Source organism: Sceloporus occidentalis, unplaced genomic scaffold (genome assembly GCF_023333645.1).
Source record: "Sceloporus occidentalis isolate IW3139 unplaced genomic scaffold, rSceOcc1.0.p SCAF_8, whole genome shotgun sequence".
Lineage (NCBI taxonomy): Eukaryota > Metazoa > Chordata > Lepidosauria > Squamata > Phrynosomatidae > Sceloporus > Sceloporus occidentalis.
Genome location: NW_028316988.1, coordinates 28,350,087 through 28,359,969, shown reverse-complemented (window position 1 = coordinate 28,359,969; position 9,883 = coordinate 28,350,087). Strand labels below are relative to the sequence as shown.

At 46.0% G+C, this 9,883-nt stretch overlaps 1 protein-coding gene across 3 annotated transcripts in view; it reads right to left on the bottom strand.

The window, feature by feature from the left end:
• Positions 1-877: 877 nt before the first annotated feature.
• Positions 878-9,883, bottom strand: part of LOC149308439 (CUGBP Elav-like family member 5) — a 45,158-nt gene continuing 36,152 nt past the window's right edge. For all 3 annotated transcript variants that reach the window (XM_089535799.1, XM_089535800.1, XM_089535801.1), the window contains exon 13: positions 878-8,838. The gene's annotated coding sequence lies outside the window, so the exon portion shown is untranslated. The remainder of the gene's footprint in view (positions 8,839-9,883) is intronic.

Below are 9,883 nucleotides of genomic sequence, written 5' to 3'. Positions count from 1 at the left end.
CAACTTGAAAAACCCACCTTAAAATCCAGCAGCTGTACCAAGGGATAGAGTCAGGCAGAGCTGGAAGACGATGCATCCAGACCTTTCCCTGCCAGCAAGCCACAGGGATCTTTCTTTCTGCTGATTGAATTTCTGGTCAATGGTGAGAAAGAGCTGGATATGACATCTTTTAGTGCCCTGGACACCAGTGCCAGAGAACACCTTCCCTTGGTATGGCTGCTTAGGTTTTTAAGGTGGGTTATGGGGCTGTCAGATCAGGAGGCAAACACTGTCCCTCCCATACTTTTGTTCTCCAGATGATTTGGGTTTCAGCTCTGGGAATTTCTGATCATTGGCCAAGCTTGCTGGGACTTCTGGGAGTTGGTCCAAAACACATGGAGGACCAAAGTTCAGGAAACACTGGTGTAGTGTCATTTGAAATGCATGGTCTCAGCTGCTCTTCACACTGTTTCTTTTCTTGTAATTCTAATACACATCGGAGTGAATGCAATTTGCATTGGTTCCTGATGTGATGTGCATCAGAACTGCTGCAATGCTTATTGGTCCCCAATGTGATGTGCACCAGGACTGATGCAAAGGGCACTGGTGTCCGATGTGATGTGTACCAGGTTTCATGCAATGAGCGTTGGTGCCGAATGCAATGCACGTCCCTTTGTGCACCGGCCCCATTTCATTTGTCCCATTGCACAATGGTCACTTTGCCAGCTCTGCTACATAGTCACATAACAGCAGCCCGCTACCAGATATCGAAATTGCAGAACTGCCCAATTCTACTTCCAGCAAATGTAAGCCCATTTATGAAGATGCAACTCCCAGACATCCTCTGTACCAAAGTCAATCAGAACCCGTTCAAGACCAATCCAGATGTATTCAAATAAATTCTGATTTTATTCAATAGACATCAGATTTTTAAGACCACAGAGAGGAGCAGGACATGGATGTCTATGGGTTCACTTCACCTGCAAAGTTTTGAAACCGTTTGGCGTAACGGTTTCAAATGGAATGAACGGTGGAGAAAGACTTCACCCAAGTGTGCTTTATTTTCCTCTCCGTTTGACTCCAATATTTCAAAACGTTCTTTTTATAGTGCGGGGAAGGACGGGAAAAGGAGTTATAGGTGTGTATGTGTATATATATATATATATTTATATTTTTATATATATATATAATTTCTTTTCTTTTTTTTCAAGTTCAAAATTAAGGTTCAGCCATCATGAAATTACTCCATAGCAGAAATAGAACGACAATTGTACAAATCACGTACGGAATTGACAAGGTTAAGTATAAAAAAACCTGTATTTACAGTTGTAAACGTGGACTTTTAGAGAAAGGAAAGAAAGAAAAGACACAACCGCACAAGTCACTCACACCGTGTCGTACATTCATACCCTGTCTTGTCACTTGCCGTCTTCCTTTGCCGTTCCTAGAAGCGGCGTGTCCCAAATTTAGAGCCGTTTAGCAAACACCGAGTAGCAAATGGCCAAAAATGGCACGAATCTGGAACCAAAGATGGGGGCTTGGGTGGAGGAGAACCTCTCCTGGTTGAGATCTAGTAACTTGTGATTTCAGCCCAGTGTAAAACGTCCCACAAAAGGGGCTTGCCTGTGCCTCTGGAGTATTCTGGCCCCAAATTCATCCGTTATCTGCTCTCCTGCTGCTGGGTTTTGTCTCTTGCATTGAATGATGGGTGACTGCCTTCCCACATTGTCCCTGTTCGTTGCCCAGTGCTTCTGCTGAGGTCAGAACAAGACATCCAGCCATGCTGTGGATGATAGGCATTTCATTCTGATCTCAAGGCTCATTCCCACTTACACTTAAACCGGTGAGCGATTCGTCTTCGCTCCGGGTTGTTAAATCGATTCTAAAAGGTCCATCATTCCCACTGTGAAAGCGGATCTTTTAGTTATCCCCTTGTATTCGCTTCTTTTTTTGGCACGATTGCCGTCCCAGCTAATTTCCGCCGCTTCAAAATGAATGTCAATCATCTTTGCATCATCAGTGAACTAAGCAGTTCCAAAGAACTGCTAGGAAACTAGTGCCTGGAAACTAGTGCATTTGACTCGCTTTATCACGACAGGAATCGATCAAAGTAGGATCGAAACTGGTTTCAAATGGAAACGACGGTCAAATAAATTGATCAGCGATTAGCTTTAAATCATCGTGGGAATGAGCCCCAGAGCGCTTTGCAACCACAGCGATGGTGCCAGACAGCTTGCAGGGACCACTTTATGGAGACATCCACTCATCCGCTGCAAAGAGAGACAATAACCCACAGCAAAAGGAGGGTTATTTAACTGCAGGTTAAGAGGAGGAAGCCCTAAATTGGGTGTGGGTGTCATGAAGACAATCCGCACCCAATTCGGGGTTTGGATCCTGCATTGTGTAAATAGGACATAGGGACCCTGGGAGGAATTTGGGATGATTTGTCCATGTAGAGAAGCCCTAGGAAGTGCAAAGCCAAGCACCCTTTTGTCTGCTGGTTTTTGGCAAGTCTAGATCAGTGATTCCCAAACATTGGTCCTCCAAGTTTTGGACTCCAGCTCCCAGGAGCCCCAGCCAGCTTAGCCCAGAAGTCAAGAATTCTGGGACCTGGAGTTGAAAACATCTGCAGGACCAAAGTTTGGAAAGCTGAATGGACGTTTTGATCTCTCTTTTGGAAACCACAGCAGACTTTCATAACACGGGCACCAAGATCCATTTGATGGTCCCAACTGTAGGAAAAATAAAAATAAGGACAAACTCTTTTCCGCTGGGGGAAAAAAAAGGGAATTTTAAAATGGAATAATTTTCAAAAGAAGGTGTTATGGAACATTAGAGCGAAAAGTAAAATATTTCAAAAGCGTTCATGTTTACTAGTGGACGGGACCAAGTTTGTAGGCGATGGGAGGGATTGCAGCCACTGACTACATCCATTGCTAGCACTGGAGGATATTATCCCTGCATCTCAGATGGGAAGACTGGGGTCTAGGAAGCAACGTCCATTCAGTGCCCAGAAAGGCTGGATGTGGACCAAGCTGGGCACGTCAGGACTCATTGCTTGGGCTCTTCACCAATGCAATACATGGACGCTGCGGTCTAAGATAGCATTAAAGACCCCAAGGCTCCAAAATTGGTGCATTTGGGCTGGAAAGGATGGAACCCCTTCCTTGCTCTAGAAGTTTACAATACTGTAACTTCTAGAGCAGGAAGGGAATGCTCTGATCCTGGCACACTTCAATGTTTCTTTTGGTAAAAAAACAACAACCCTTTTATATCCTCTTTGGGGGCACCCTCCACCCTAAAATAGCCACACACACACACCTTGCAAAAGTCCCCCAAAATCAACTCCTATTGAATATAATGGTCAACACAATGTTGTGCAGCCCTTCCAAGGACTAAAAACTGAGCCGTCTGGCTCCCCAGAACATACTCGCCCCAATCTATATTTATACAACGATTACTTTTAAATTTGTATTGTATATTATAGAGGAGCAAACTCTCTATGATGATTCCCAATTAAAATTATTCCCTTTTATAATCTGATTTTAATTTTGTTTTATCTCTATGTCTGATGTTTATCTGTATATCTGATCTGTTGATCATTAATAAATAATGGAATGGAATGAGGGACAATCTGTTCCTACCTACCTACCTGTCTATCTATTGCATAGGTTATTTTGCCCTTCTTAATGTGATTTTGCATAATTGCCTTCCAATTTCCTATCCCAGGTGTTGACAAGGAGACCTGGGTCAAAATCAGTTGGTGAATAGGGGTGGGAATGACATAGCCCTCCAAAAAGAGGTTAGACTGCAACTCCCATAAGCCCCAGCCAGCAACGGTTGCTGTGATGAAAGATGCTGGGAGCTGCAGTGCTATCTGCCCTTAGAAATCTACCCTGAAAGTCCAGACACCTGGTTCTTCTAGAGCAGTGGTCCCCAAACCTTTTTGGGCTACCGGCCCCTTTCCTCTTTGGTGACAACCCATCCCTCTATATCTCTGGATATTAGGTTCACTGTTCTACTGCAAATTCAAAACAGCCAGTCTTGGTTGCTGCTCCGTTTGCAACCCAGACACTCTGGGAGCAACAACTGAGCAGCTGGCTGTGCCCATGTTGGCCTTGTGGGAAAGGGCATGATGGGAAAGAGGCCTCTTGGTTGCTGCTTCCAAGGGTCCCAGGTGCAAAAGGAAAGGCTTCTCCCTGTTGAGGAAGGACTCTCTCAATCCTTCGTCCTGTTGGAGAGGGTGCAGCCAGTGCATATGGAGGAGGTTTGCAGAGGCCACATGCTCTGGACTGGAGACTGGCATGGATGGGAAAGGGAGAGATTTTAACTACAGGGGCCACTCCAAGGTAAAGGACTCTTTCCAAGAACTAACCCCAGATACTGCTCCCACTCCTTCCCCAGAGACATGCCTTCCCCACACAGCTTCAGATGTTTGCAATCCCATTGTTTCTTCTGCTGCCTATGATCTCGGCCTGTCTGAGGAAAGCAAGCAACTGCAGCAGCAGTGGTGTCACACAGGGGGGTGCGGTGCTGCGGAAAGCAGCGGCTGACACCTCAGAAGAGGGGTGACACCCAGTTTGGCCCACCCCAAGTTTCTGGGCAAGGACTGCTATGGAGGGTGCTTCCACCGTACCCCTCTGGACCTTGCTGCCGCAATGCCCCTTTCCTCTTGAGGGGAACAGTGATGTGGCAGCTAAGGAGTGGGACTGGTGCAGCCTTGTGGACCTCGCTACCGCAATGCTGCTTTCTGAGGGCAACGGCGCCGCAGCAGTGAAGAAGAAGAGGGCTGGAGGGACAGATGGATTGACTGATAGCGAGGTTCAGAGGGCTACGCTGCCATGGCACAACAACTAGGTCTAGAGGGCCACTGTCTACTTCACTGGTGTGCACGCGCTGTTCCCCTTGGGAGGAAAGCAGCACTGCAACCTCCAGACCTTACTGTTTGTCAGTCCCTCCGGACCTCGCTGTCATGGCACCATGGCAGCATGGCTCTCTGGACTTTGCTGTTGCGGTGTCACAGCAGCGAAGGACAAGAATGGGCGCAGCCCTCCGGACCTTGCTGTCAAGTCTGAAGGCATACCACCCACATTGGGAATCACTGTTCTAGAGTTTGGATCCACAGTGTGGGAATGGAAAGGCATTTGAAAATAATCTAAAAACGGATAAAAAATGTGCGTCTGATATTTTGGGAAACACTGAAGCGGGGAATCCTGGACTGACTAAACTTGGATCAATTGAGCCTGGTTTAAATTAAGAACGACACACTTTTAAACAATGACACTCACAATTTCTGATTGTCATGTCAGAGATTGTTGAAGGGAGGGAAGTAAAAACATCAATGTGATTGACAGGGAACAGATCTTTGTTGCTCGCTTACTGTTGCCTAGTAAATCAAGATTTTTGAGGGTTGGATCAAGCCAGGAGATGCGACTTGGGCTGCTTCCACACTGCAGAATAATCCAGTTTGATACCACTTTAACTGCCATGGCTCAGCACTAGGGAACTGTGGGATTTGTACTGTTGTGAGACATTTCGCCTTCTCTGTCTGAGAACTTTGGGGCCGCAACAAACTACAGTTCCCAGAAATTTTATAGGCTTTCTTGCATGCAAGGCGCCAAACTTTATCCTTCATCTCATTAAATTCAAGCTTCTAGTCCTCAGGGTTCTAGTTTTCACAGAAAGGGTTGATTTAAACAGGAGTTTAGGAAATGGATTTAGCCAAAATCATTCATTCCCCTTATTTAACAGTATGAGGATGCCGAAATAGATTTGGTCCTTTTGGGATGCAAAGGTCCCAGGTTCAAGTTTTTGCACCTTCCACTGGGCCCTTGGGAAGCTATGGTGAACCAGAGGGCCATTTCCATGCTGGATTGGACCTAGGGATTATTCTGGCATGAGGGTTTGGATAGTCTTCAAGTGCCCTTTGCAGTTTTTTAGAAGCCCTGAGTGAGGCCTTCCCTATGGTTGATGGACTGCAACTCCCATCAGCCCTAAGCCAGCATAGCCAATGATGCAGAATGCTGGGAGTTGCAATCCAACAACCCGACAGTCCATCCTTTATCTCTTCTGGCTCTAGTGGGATGTTACCCCTTAAACCCACCACTATGGAACACAGCTTTTTGACACTTTTTCCTACCTCTTCTCTCTCTCGCACACTTGCACACTCAAACACAGACTCACAAACACACACTCACACAACAACAGGAATGTTTTAAGTATAGAGTCCAAATCTGGCATATTTCAGACTAGCTCCGCAGGAGATGGTATGTAGCATTTTCTTTAAAAGATACATATTTCATATATTATTATTATTATTTGGTCAGACCTTGGCATGTCGGCTCTCCTGTGATTAGAAGCTAAACTCCGGTTTTGAAATGTGCTTTATATCTGAGATAGGCCCAGCAAAGGGTGAAAGGGATCAGGTGAGAATCCAAAAAGGACGTGACAGATGCAAGATGGAGGAAACAGGAGGGTCTGGTAAGGCGGGGAGCAATGCTTTCTGGAGCAATGGCCAAGAAAACTAGACTTGGGCCGGTGGTGGTCCATGCCAGTGGGGCATTGAATCCATGCCTGCTTTTAGTTCAGCCTTTAAAGAGAATCAGAATTCCATTTAAGCTAACCAAAACCAGGAGCGGATTCACTGCCCGACTGAACTGGAATCCCCCTGTTTTGGGCTATAGGACAAAGGGAAAGGAGAAGAAGCTCAGAAAAAAAAAGAACTGGCTGATCCATCCTGTAGGATGTAGGCAGAGATCAAGAGACGAAGAAAATTTTAAAGCCATCCAAGATTGATACTAGCGGCTGACAACCAAATGGGATTTTGGCAGGTCCTTCCTTTGGAAGCAGCAAAGGAGTTTGGGATGGTGGGTCTCGCACAACTTCATGAGGCTGTGAGCCCTGCTAGACCTTTGGGGACATCTCCCAAATCACATTCCCCCAAAGCTTCCAGCCCAAGGTCCAAAGGCAAATGCTTGAGGACCACATTTCAGTGGAGTTAAAAATAAAAAAATAAAATCAATATATTTTAGTTGAAGGCTTTTATAGCCCAGAATGGGGTCTTCGGAGAGTTGTTCCAACTTGAAGGAGGAAGACAAACTCTACAAAACGTGGGATGCCATCCAAGGATGATGCCATAGTAAATGCATGTGGATATCTGGGGAGAATCCAAGGGTCAGATTGGAATACCAGGAAGGCCAGAGTTAGTCCCAGTTCCTGAGCTTTCGAAAAATCTATGGGAAAAGACAACCCATTGAATCAATTGGAGATAGGTGAGCGAGTCCAAGTGATTCAGTGGATCTACTGTAGTAGGAGTAACAACAAGACTGTGTGTATAAGCAACTATTGGGCTGACACTGCTAAATGGAGTGGCAGTCTATCTAGTGAGCAGCCCAACAACAGAGACTCGGTCCCTAGAGGTTGGGCTTTGGGCCTGATTTGGCAGTGCTGTTCTGCTTGGTGCAAACAAAGTTGTGATTAGTGTTACTGGTGCAAATAAAGTTGCTATTAGTCGCAAAGAAAGGAGGTGGGATGGGAAGCTTAGAGAAGTGGGGTTGCGGGGGGTGGGATGGAACAAGGATGAAATAGGAACGGGGGGGGGGGGTCCATCGTGATGGCATTTGCGATATCCGTTTCGAAAGAACCAGCCGGATCTTTGGCTGTGCAAAGTCTTTTCGGGTTGGTTTTTTGTGCTGCGTTGTATAGATAAGATATAGAGTTATATATACATACACATATATCCGTTGCATACTGGTTGAGTCGTCCAGCGAAGAGCGAGACCTCCCCTGCGGCGTTGCGTCGCTCGGATCTCTACGGAGGGGAGGGAGCCAGTCCTCTCACGCACAACCACGCACCCACGCACCCACACTCACTCGCACACCGGAACCGTTGGATAGCTGCGGAACAGTCCAAAGATTTCGAGTCCGTTGCCGGAGGCAGTGTTGTCAGCCGTGTCGTTTCGGTTTTGTCCCTTTTGACGCCGAAAGTTTTATTTTGTTTTTTGTTCGAGTTAGCCCTCCGTCGGGTCAGGAACAGTTTGGCCACAGGAAAGAAAAAGGGGAGAAGTCGCTTCTCTCCTCCGCCCATCGGGCAACGCTGCCGTCGTGCCGCCCGGAAGGCACTTCCAGTACCTCGTTTCCCCCGTCTGTGGTTCTTTCCAAACTCAAGCTGGCAGCAAAACGGGTTTCTTTTTAAAACTTTCAGCCCGCAGAAAGCGATTATCTCTTCGAGTCACATCTTGTGTCGTTGGCAACCGACATGAGGAAAGAAGGAAAAGGGGGGGGAGAAATGAAATTAAAAAGTCCCAGTTCCTAGGCAAAGCCCCGCGCCTCTCGTCTTCTTTTCCAGCCAAGATCCTGCTCGATGCGATCCGAGAATCAGGCACTATTGTCCCGCTTTGACTTACCCTCGGCGGCTTGCCACGAAAGGAAGAAAAGGTTTGGTCCAGCGTATTCTTTTTTCGTTTTAAAAAAAATAGAGTGATTGTAATATATATTTATATATCCTATATCTCTCTCTTTCTCTCTCTCTCTTTTCCTCTATTTATATACATATGCTTTAAATTAAAGGGCTGCCGCGTGGGGAGGAAAAAGCCACCCATGGTGTCGGAAACTGGACGCAGCTGCCCCTGGCACCGAGTGGATCCCAAGGGCTTTTTTTAAAATCCGGTTTGTGCATCTCCCAAGAATCTTTTTGGAGAGTCGGAGGTGGCATAGGCGTCGTTGGGATCTGTTTTGGCCTAAAGGAGGCGGGTATTTTTGCCCGCCCAAGAAAAGCGAGAGATCGTTTTTGGAAATCTCTTCTTTAAACGGAAAAGAAGACGAAGAAAGAAACAACGGATAGCAGGTCGTTCGTCTTCACCTAAAGAGGAAAGAGAGGAAACGTTGCAAAAAGTCAGTCAACAAAGGATATGGAGGATTTCCCATAAAACAGAGGTGGGGAGTATGGTGCAGCGGTTAGAGCGTTGGAATAGGATTCTGAGTGATCAAGGTTTGACTCCTAGCTCTCCCATGGAAATCCATTGGGCAACCTTGGGCAAGCACACTCTTTCAGCTTTAAAGGAACCCTGTATATACTCATATATAAGTCTTATTATTATTATAATGTAAGTACTGTACTTTAATTCTTATTTTAAAAAGGGAACCATCTCCTGGCGAAAGGCAAGAGTGTAATCTGTTCTAGAAGTACTGACTCCGCTCTATTCTCTCATCCATTCAGTCTTCAATGTAAACACAGTTATGGCTGTCAGAATTTTGTAAGCTCTTTGATATCGTTTTCCTTTTGATTCATCCTTTCGATTCTTTGTTACATGCTCCAAAGTTTTACCCTCGACTTATCCACGGGTCACATCAAAATCCATAATTTTGGCCGTAAAACCTGCCCTCGACTTATACATGAGGTCGACTTATAGCCGAGTATACCTGGTAACCTCTTTCTAATAATTATTTAGAATCAACATGGTGTTGAGGCTCAGTGTTGGACTAGGACTCCAAGTGACTTGAGTTCAAATCCCCACTCCGTCATGGAAACTCCTTGGAGACATCACACTCTCTAAGCCTCAGAGAGAGCCAATAGCAAACTGTGAAGCCAAAGGCTTTCATGGCCGGCATCTATAGTTTTTGGTTGGCTTTTCGGTCTATGGGGCCATGTTCTAGAAGAGTTTGTTCCTGACGTTTCACCAGCATCTGAGAAGATGCCAGCCACAGATGCTTCTCTGAAGATGCCAGCCACAGATGCTGGCGAAACGTCAGGAATAAACGCTTCTAGAACATGACTACATAACCCGAAAAACCCATAAAAACAATGGCAAACTGTCCATGAATAAATCTATTTCTGCATGGCAGAGGGTTGGACTTGATAGCCCTTGAGGTCTCTTCCAGCTCTACGATTCTATTATTCTTGCCAA